The sequence below is a fragment of the Elephantulus edwardii genome, unplaced genomic scaffold (assembly GCF_000299155.1).
Source record: "Elephantulus edwardii isolate Elephantulus edwardi_28Jun2011 unplaced genomic scaffold, EleEdw1.0 scaffold00018, whole genome shotgun sequence".
Classification (NCBI taxonomy): Eukaryota; Metazoa; Chordata; class Mammalia; order Macroscelidea; family Macroscelididae; genus Elephantulus; species Elephantulus edwardii.
Window position 1 is genome coordinate 18,447,520 of NW_006399768.1, and position 11,065 is coordinate 18,458,584.

The following is an 11,065-nucleotide window of genomic DNA, read 5'->3' on the forward strand; positions in this document are numbered from 1 at the left end:
GCAAGTTGTTGATGAGCCTATCTCCAGTGTTTATGTCATAGTCTTTATATAATCCACCTTTTTAATTTATTTATTCCTCATACAGATTAAATAAGTGTATAAAACGATACAGCCCTGACATACATTTAAGTGCACCTTACCTCCTTGTTCTTTTTGAATGATTGTATTTAGTCTGCAGGAACCCAATGAAGTTTCCAGATTGTCTTTTCTTTGAAATTTATCCATAATTTTTAACAAGTCACCCAGTTCAATGCCTTTGAATAGTCAATAACACATAAGTAAAGATCTTTCTAGTATTCTTCGCTTTTAGCCAAGATCCATCTGACATCAACAATAATATGAATCTGGCTTAAATTTCTGTCAAGGAACTATATATATCACAATGTCTATATTCTGTAAATCATAAAACATAAATTTTCTATTCTTAAATTACTCAATTTAAAGTTTATTCTTTGATAGATCTTAAAACAATTACTTAACTGGTAAGAAAGTCATTCAAAACTTACATAAGGGCATCCAAATTACCACATTGCTATTCCTGAAAAATTTTAGCAAATGATTCCACATTCTGTTCTGAATCCAGGTGGAATTTCTAGTGAATTCCTGTCAATTCACTACTGCAATTATGTTTAAATGATGTTCAGCAAAATTATACTTGTATATGATAATAATGATGTTGTTGTTGTCATGTGCCATCAAGTTGCCTGCGACTCATAGCGACCCTATGTACAACAGCCCTAAACCCTGTTCTATCCTGTGCCAATCTCACTATCTCCAAAACCCCCACCCTAATTACCCAAGTCACTGAATAAATCCACCTCATAAAGGGCCTTCCCCTCCTGCACGGTCCCTCCATCCTCCCAAGCATAATATCCCTCTGCAAGAACTGGTCCCTCCTTGCAACATGCCCAGAGTATGCCAGATGAAGCCTCAGAATCCTTGCCTCCAAGGAGCAGCCCAGTTTAACCCTCTCCAGGCTGAACCTGTGTGTTTTCTCAGCAGTCCATGAAACATTCAATACTCTTCTCCAGCACCACAGCTCAAAGGCATCAATTCTCCTTCTTTCCTCCCTAGTCATTGTCCTACTCTCTGACACATAATAAGTGATTGCAAAGACCATTGCCTGTATTAGGCACACCTTAGTCTCCAGAGTGACACTATTGCTCTTCAGCACTTTGGAGAGGTCCCTAACAGCAGACTTTCTCATTGTAATATGTCTTTTAATTTCCTGGCTGCTGGTGCCAAGAGTGTTGACTGTGGAGCCAACCAAACTAAAGCTATGAACAATCTCAATCTCTTCACCATCCATCCTGATGCTGCCAATTGTTCCCGTGGTGAGAATCTTTGTCTTCTTGATATTGAGCCTCAATCCATATTGGAGGCTGCAGTTCTTGACCTTCTACAGCAAGAGCTTCAGGTCTTCCTCAGTTTCAGCAAGCAAGGTTGTGTCATCTGCATAACACAGGTTGTTGATGGATCTTCCACCCATCCTGATGCCACTCTTCTCATAGAGCCCAGTCTCCTGGATAATCTGTTCTGCATATAGGTTGAAAAGGTATGGAGATAGGACACATCCCTGGCATATACCCTTCCCAATTTTGAACCATGCAGTGTTTCCTTGCTCTGTTCTGACAACTACCTGCTTGTCCAAGTATAGGTTTCTCATTAGCACGATCAAGTGTTCTGGGAATCCTGTTTTCTCAGAGTCAGCCACAGTTTGTAGTGATCCACACAGTCAAACACCTTTGCATAATCAATGAAACACAGATAGACATTCCTCTGGTATTCTCTGCTTTCAGTTAAGAACCATCTAACATTAGCTATACTATCAGAAGTACCATGACCCCTCCTGAACCTAGCCTGGACTTCTGGCAGTTCTCTGCTAATGTGCTGTTCCAGTCGTTTATGGATAATCTTTAGCACATCTTGTTTGCATGTGAAACCAGTGATATTGTTCTATAATTTCCACACTCTATTGGGTCACCCTTCTTTGGAATGGGAACAAATAACCTGTTCCAAGGGCAGGGACAACACTGAAACTAATGGTTAACTCCACAATAAGGGATATATCTTTCACCTTTTCTGTAAAATTCCTGTCTATCACACTTCTCTAAATCTGAACATTCAGATTAAGACAGACTAGGTAGAAGGATTAGCTATCCACTTCCAAACTAGCAGGAGTATGAAAACCTATGTACAACAGAACACACTTAGACTAAGAGAGAAGTGGAGCTTTTAGATATGGAGATACAAAGAAAGAGGAATAGTTGTAAGGAGACACTAGTGATTGGAGCACAGAATGTGAGAACCATGAAGGACAGTTGGATATTTTTAAAGAAGAAATGGAACGCATAATGAGACGGACTGGCATGGGGCAATTTGAGTCAGATGATCATATGATATATTACTCCGGAGATGAAAAGGTGAGGAAAAATGGGGTTGCTTTCATAGTTTAAAAAGTTATTTCTAGATTCACCTTGAAATACAATATTGTGAATGACAGGATAATATCCATACACATACAAGGAAGTCCAGTGAATACCACTCTCATTCATATATATGTACCAACAACAAGAACCATAGAAGAGGAAATAGAAGATTTCTACCAACATTTACAGTCGGAGTTTGATCGAACATGCAACCAAGACGCAGTAATAATAATGGGTGACTACTGGATTGCAAAAGTTGGGAACAGAGAAGAAGAATCAGTAGTTGGAAAACATGGACTTGGTGATAGAAACGAACCTGGAGATTGAATTTTGCATGATCAATGAGTTTTTAATTGCAAATATATTTTATAAGAAACATAAACGCAGGTTATACACTTGGATTTCACCAGGTGGTATGCATAGGATTCAGATTGATTATAATAATGATAGTGTTCAATAAATTCCTAATTATTTTGGATCACCTTTCTTTGGGGTAGGCATCAATATTATACTCTTCCAGTCAATTGACTGGATAGCTGTCTTCCAGTTATTTTGGCATAGACAAGTATGTACTTTCAGTGTTTTGCATCCATTTGTTGGAATGTCTTAATTTGTATTCCATCAGTTCCTACAGTCTTGTTTTTCAGCCAGTATCTTCAAGGCACCATAGAGTTCTTCCTTCTGGACCATTAATTCTTGATCATATACTATCTCCTGTAATAGATGAGCATTCACCAATTCTTTTTTGGCACTGTGATTTCTGTTTATTTCTTCATTCTTTCTTTGATGCTTCCTGTGTCTTGTATTTTGCTCATAGAAAGCTTCAGTATTGTTTCTCTGTGTTTCAATTTTTTTTCTTCAGTTCTTTCAGCTGAGGAATATTGTGTAGTTTCTCCCCTTCTGTATTTCTAACTCTAGGTTTTTATAAATGTCATGATACTATTTTATTTTGTCTTCTTGAGCTGACCTTTGAAATATTTTTTCAACTCTTTTATTTCATCATTTCTTCCTTTTGCTTTAGCTTCTCTACATCCATAAGCTAATTTCAGAATCTTTTCTGATGTGTATTTTGCATTTAGCTCTTTTCTTTGTTTCCTGTCTTTTTAATGACACTTTGCTTTATTTATATATGCTGTCTTTGATGGCATTCAACTCATCTGCTCATCAGATGACTCAGTACATCAAATACATTCTAGAGATGAGATCTAAATCCAGGTGTTATATGTTCAAGTTCATACTTGGACTCTCATTTTCATTTTGTTCTGCTTCATCGTTAACTTGCATATGAGCAGTTGCTCTTTTATTCCATAGTTATCCTCTGGCCTTCTTTCAGCTGATGATATTGAGCTTCTCCATCTTTTTTTCCACACATGCTGTTGTTGTTATTAGGTGCCATAGAATCAAGTATGACTTATAGCGAACCTATGAACAAAAGATCTAAATTCTGTTCTATCCTGCACTATCTTCATAATTCCTGGCACATTAGAGCCCATGTGGCAATCACCATGTCATTCCACCTAGTTGTGGGTCTTTCTCCCCTTCGCCGACCCTCCATCCTTCCCAACATCATGTGCTTCTCCAGAGAATAACCCCCTCCAGAAGACAAAGATTCTCACCACTGGACCAATTGGTAGCATCAGGATGGATGGTGAAGAGATTGAGATAGTTCACAGCTTCAGGTCGCTCGGCTCCACGGTCAACACTCTTGGCACCAGTAGCCAGGAAATAAAAAAATGTATTGCGATGGGAAAGTCTGCTGTTAGGGACCTCTCTAAAGTACTCAAGAGCAACGGTGTCTCTCTGGAGACTAAGGTGCGCCTGATACGGGCCATGGTTTTTGCAACCACTTGTTATGCATCAGAGAGTTGGACAGTGACTAGGGATGATAGAAGGAGAATTGATGCCTTTGAGCTGTGGTCCTGGAGAAGAGTACTGAATGTACCATGGACTGCCAAGAAAACAAATAGATTCATCCTAGAGAGGGTTAAACCAGGCTGCTCTTTGAAGGCAAGGATTCTCGGGCTTTGCCTGACATACTTTGGACATTTTGTAAGGAGAGACAGTTCTTTGGAGAGGGACATCATGCTAGGCAGAATGGAGGGACAGTGCAGGAGGGGAAGACCCTCTATGAGGTGGATTGATTCAGTGACTGGGGTAATCTGGATGGGTGTGTCGGAGGCAATGAGATTGGCACAGGATAGAGCAGGGCTTAGGGCTGTTGTACATATGGTTGCTATGAGTTGCAAGCGACTCGACGGCACATAACAACAACAGCAACACACTCAAAGTATGTGAGCGGAAGCCTCATCATTCGTGCCTCCACAGACTACTCCAGCTGCACCCTCTCTAAGAAATATTTGTGAGGGTTGGGGGGGGGTTCCACTCATGGAATGCTCTTCTCCAACTTCATAACTCAAAGGAATCAATTCTACTATCATCCTTATTCACTGTCTAGGGCTCAGATGCATAGCAAGTGATTGGAAAGACTATGGCCTGAATCAGAAGCACCTTAATACTCAAACTGTCACCACTACGCATCCATAATTTGGAGAAGTCCACAGGTTTTCCCAGTGCAATGCATCTTCTTATTTTTTTTGACTGCTGGTACTGAAGGTGTTAATTGTGGATCCAAACAAGATGAAGCTTTACACCTTCAATATTTTCAGTAATTAAATATTTTATCCAACCATCTTACCAATCATGATCTTACCTATCAGTCCAGTTTTTAGAATCTTTGTTTTCATGATATTGAGATGCAATCCATACCAATGACTGCATTCCTTGATCTTCTGCAACAAGTGCTTAATTCTTTTTCACTTTTACCAAACAAGGTTGTATCATCTGCATAACATAGGTAATTGATGAATCTCCCTCCAATCCTGATACCACATTCCCCTTCATAGAGTACAGATTCTTGAATAATTTGCTCAGCATAAATATGTCATACGTATGGAGAAAGAATACAACCCTGACACACTCCCTTCTTAATTTTAAACCATGAAGTGTTCTCCTTCTCTGTTCTCAGAATAGCCTCCTGGTGTAGGTATAGGACTACACATGTAGTTTATTTTAATTTTATGTATTCTATCAAGTGAGATTCACATGTCAAAGGATATATTTTAATTGAATAAATCACTTGTCTTACAAAATTCTTCTATGCAATCTACAGTGTAATTTGTCTCACCAAATTAATATTTTTCCAATTATCTATTGCTTCCAACTTCTGCATTTCAATCACTAGTTGGTAACAATCTTCAATTTATATGTCCTTTATATTTGTGGTTACTCTGTAAAGTTAGATCATAGTTGTTTTAACTGGCCATTATTATTGGCTTATGGATATTACTGTCTCACTGGAAGTGTCCTACATCAAAATAGATCATGAAATGGGCTGTGATTATTTTTTCTTTAGCATTTTTTTCCATTGTGTTCATCTTCACTTAGTCTTTCCAAATATAGGAGACCATATAATTACCTGATTAAACATAGCTGAAACTATTAATTTTGGAATCAGACAGATGGTTTACTAAATTGGAAATGACTAATTGAAATGTTGTTATTTTTGTTGTTGTTATTGTGCTGACCTTCCAGCGAGTTTTTCAGAGGCAATAAATCATAGGGGATGAGATTATCCACCTAGTTTTCACGGAGCATCTGGTGGATCTGAACTATGTGTGTTACTTTAGCAGCACAATTCTTTACCATTAAGCCACCAGAGTTCTTTAACTGAAGAAGAATGGCATTAATAAATTGTTTTTTAAAATCATATTCTGCTGTTATTTTTAAATTTTGAGTGACCACTTTTGCTAGCTTGCATTTAAAGAATAGGATATCATGTCCTTCTTCCTAAAGTGGCTTTGTCTGGATGCTTTGTTGAAACCTGCCCATCATCGGAAGACCATGCTGCTTTTTTAAATACTTGGCAACCTAGTTTCCAGCTAACAGCAACATGCTAGCTACCAGAGTAAGACAAAATGATAGATGTTGAAAATAAGACTAGCCAGTAATACTTTGTAACATATATTTTTTGAGGATCAGATGAAATTTTTCAAATGACCTAACTTACTGCCTGAATCATCATTGTTTTCCTGCTACTTCTTTTACCCTGTGAAAGGAACGGAAAAAAGGACATGGAGGTACCGAATGATGAGTGTCTCTCTGAATGGGTCAGTGGGAATGAAAATAGCACAGCCTCTTACTTCTCCAGAGAAGAAAGCATATAAAGAGACTCTATCCCAGGCCCCTGGTTCCTCTAGAACAGTAAGAGGTTTGTTTATTTGTTGTTGACTCAAAGACTTTATTCACAGTTGTGATACCAAGAATGGGATTTATGAGGGAATTAAATTGCAGAGTGGAGAAAGCAAAAAATACAACTCGATTCAAATCCAGATTTTAACCAAGCAATCCTAAGGCACAATTCCTCAATTAGCCCAGGCTCTGGTTTCAGTTCAGCAGTCAAATCCAAATCAAGCAGCAAGATTTCCATCACATCTGTTTTAAGGCAGCTTTTCTTTCCCTCATCCAAGAAGAACAGTGAAAACCTTTAACTGGCCTGTATCTCAGGAATCCTCTGATTATACCTTGCCACAATTTTTCTACAGCATTGTCACCATCTCTTCACCAACATCACCAGGGCCTTGCCCCATTCTTCTCAAGTCTTGCCATGCAGTGTGGGAAGCACTTTCTCTCTCTCTCTCTCTCTCTTTCTTTCTTTCTTTTTCACTTTCTTTCTTATCCTAGTCCTACAGCTATTGATCATGTGTCTGCCGTTAAGGCAGCTGAAAAGCAGATAGGGTTAGTGTAATGGCTAGAAAAGCCAACTTTGGGCTAACACCACATTACTCCAGTTTGGAATATTCAGTTATATGATAGAATTAAAGTTTTTGTGTATTTCTTTCTTTTTGAACATATAATTGTCAGAACTTCCAACTTAATATACACATTATTTATTTAACCATGCTAATCAATTAATTAATGGCATAGAAAACAATATGCTAATGTATATAAAATGAACAAGAAAATAAAATTTGCACACATTTCCTATATTATAGGTACAGTTCTAAATATCTAATCTTTACATATGTTAACACATTTTAAACCTTCTCGTAGTCAAGCCTACAATAATAATCCTATTATTCAGCTAAGAAAAGTTAGCCACCAAAGAATGAGATCATTCTTATGGTTCACATGTGGTGACTGTCAAGCCTACCTTTACAAGCAGACAGCAGAGTTCATTCTCACAGCTGGATTGGTCTGCTCGTATAAACCCTGAAAATAAAAGCAGTTTCTAAAACTAACTAAAAGTGTATTTTTAAGTTTCTTTCACAGATTTGAATATTTTAAGATTTTCATATACTCAAAAGTAGAGGTTCAACAAAGGAAAGAAAGAGTCTCAACCAGCTGAACTGATATGCAATGCAAAAATGGGATTAAATAAGGTGAGCTCATGAGAATGATACAGGAGTGGGCAAGGCTTGAATTTGTTGGACATGGGGTCACTGTAAGTCAGAATAGACTCCTTGACACCTAACAACAACAACAACAATACATTCAAACAACACCCAAGACCCATAACTCTTCATTTTTTAAATCTCTTCAATACAACATTCTGACGGCTGAAGTTTCTCCCTTTGGCAGTATATTTTAGCCACGTGTCAAGAATTACCCTGTAATACTACAAGTTTTGATGGGTCACAGCCATGTAGACATGCTAATTAGCAACTATTCAGCTTTGAAAACTGCTAACCTATGTACAAATTATAAGCTTCTTGTGGTAGGTTTTATTTAAAATAAACAGAAACTTAACTTACTATATCATATTAACTTTTGCGAAAATTTAATTTCAGATGATTATTTGTGACATACTCTGAATTTGAAAATTATAACGAACTACTCCTGGAAAGAAACATAATTAAAAGTGTTGGAAAACCTTTTAACGTTTAGTAATTGTAATCTGTGATACATTTCTAGTAGCATATTTTTGTCCTCTAAGCTGTTTACAAATGTATTATACCTAAACCTACTTCATTCTGATTTATTTTTCTCTTTGAATGCCATTGAAACAGAATATGTGCTCAGCTAGTAAAGGATAACCTAACACAGGCTTTTCCAGAGAAGAAATTTCACTTATTATCTCATTTGTGTCTTCAAACATTTAAACTCAAAAATTTAAAAAAATCCAGTGTCCATTTTTAGACCATGGCACTGAAAAATTAGGTGTTTGTAGTAAATAATTAAGTCCCACATTTAGCAACATCTTTAAATTTCAGATATGCAAGCCATATTGGAGAACAGGCAGGCAAGATTCATATTTTCTCAGGTTGTTTCATTTTAAGATCAAAAAAGAAGAACAATATTGCAGAGTTTTGTTAGCACCTGGAGGGTATTTAACGGATTGAACAGCAATCCAAACTGTAAGTACCAACAATAAACTAAAGAACATATTTTTTTTTAAAAAAAAGCTATTGGTGTTTTTAGCCTCTGATCATCTTTTAGTAACTTTGCCTATAGGCATAGATTGTAACATTCTAAGTAATAACAAGCATAAATTTTCCTACTTATTTGGACTTTCCTGAATCATTCTTACCCATTAGCCTTTCTTATAAATCTTGATGTTAGGTCCAACTGTTTATATATATATGATTAAGAAACCCTGGTGGCTTGATGTATAACATATTGGACTGCAAATCAAAAAGTGTGATGGTTTAAATCCATCAGCAGCTTCCGAGGAAAAAGGTGGGCAAACTCTTCCTGTAAAGATTTACAGGCTCAGAAACCTGATGAAAGATTACTGAATTATAATTAGTAGCAACCGTGATTTTAAAAGAAAAAAAAAAAAAACCAACTCAGCTAAATATCCGTCAGTCTCTGCATATTGTGTAACGTTTTATTAGTTCATTGTTTTTCAATGCTGCATAATATTCCATTGTATGAATATACCATAGTTTGTTTGTTGATCCAAACAGCATAGGAGGAGATTGCCTAGTCTTCTCCAGCAGAGTATCTGGTGGATTCGAACTGCCTGTCCTCAGGATTGCAGAACAGCTTCTTACCACTAGGTCACCAGAGCTCCTTTGTACCATGTTTTTTCCTAAGTCACAAAAGAACAAACAATGTTTAACACTGCTTTGATAAATAGGACAGATGAGGGAGTTGGAGAGAGAATGGGAGAATGGCTAAATAATGAACACTGCAGTAGAACAAGGGAGTGGAAGAATTGTCTGGAAGGCTTATATGATCAGGCATTGTATGTATGAACAACAATCTGGAGTAAGAGGTACTTTGTGAGGTGGGCAGGGCAAGGGGAAAAAATGTTCAACAATGAGTAAAAAAAAAAAGGAGAAAAACTTGCCACTGAGGTAGTCAGAACCCATAGCACAATAGGTGCGTCAATGTAGACCCGCACTTCATTGAGGGGTTGGGTTTTTTGCTTGGGTTTTTTTTTTTTATTATTGAGGTTTTAATGACTGAATTTTCTGAAATAAATCACCAGCCAGGACTTTTGTATAAGGTGCTGTTAGATATCTTTGACCTTCCAACTCTTTTGTTAATAGCTGAGGCCATTAACCATTTGTACTGCCCAGAGATTCTTACCAGATTTAAACTGTATGTGTTGTGTCAGGCATCATACTATGGAAACACCTCACAAATATGTATTGGTTTTACCCTCAATAAACATACAAAATAAGTACTGCTACTGTACTATCACAAGATAGAAAATGGAAGCTTAAAGACATAAGGGAGTTGAGCAATGTCATAACAAATAGCTCCTCTGAATACAACTCTGATAGATTTGCCTTTAGAAAGAGAATATTAATCACCAAGCTCTTTAGAACAGAAAGTTTTTAAGGTAGACTGAGTCTGAGTATCCATGCACTTGTTTCCCCAATACCTACAAGACTGAAATTTCTGAAAAAGAAATTATCTTTGTTCAGTTGTTGTTTTTGTTGCTACTGTTATGTGCTGTAAAGTTGATTTTGACTCGTATTGACCCTAGGAACAACAGATCAAACCCCTGTTTGATCCTACTACATCTTTACAGTATCTGCTATGCTCAAATATATTATGTCAGTCATATCATTGTGTATTAATACAGATGTGAAGATTTTTCTTTTCCTTATGCTGAAGTATGATCCATAAATAAGACTATTTTAATAGTCTTTTAATGCTGCAAATTCTCTTCACTTTCAGCAAGCAAGGTTGGGTCAACTGCATAATGCAAAATAATGTCTGTTGGACTATGGGTATGTCACTGGCATGAAGTATTAATAGAGGTGCTTTATGAATTAGTTTTTGGTTGTTAGGTGCTGTTAAGTAGGCACTTACTTACTCATAGTCCCTATGAATATATTAAGCCCTTTGCATCAATAGGGCATATGAACAATAAAATGAAACCTTGATTAATAAATTGTTGTTGTGGTTAAGTACTGTCAAGTCGCAGGCAACTCATAGCGACCCTATGAATGAAAGTCCTGGACACCTCCTGTATAACTTTCATCCTCACTCCACGTTCATAGGGTTTCCAGAGGCAAGTTATTATGGAAGTAGATGCCACTCCTGCTTCCAAGCTTGTTATAATCTGGGAACTTTACCACACACTATCCACCATGGGTAACCATTCTCACATTTGACTCATC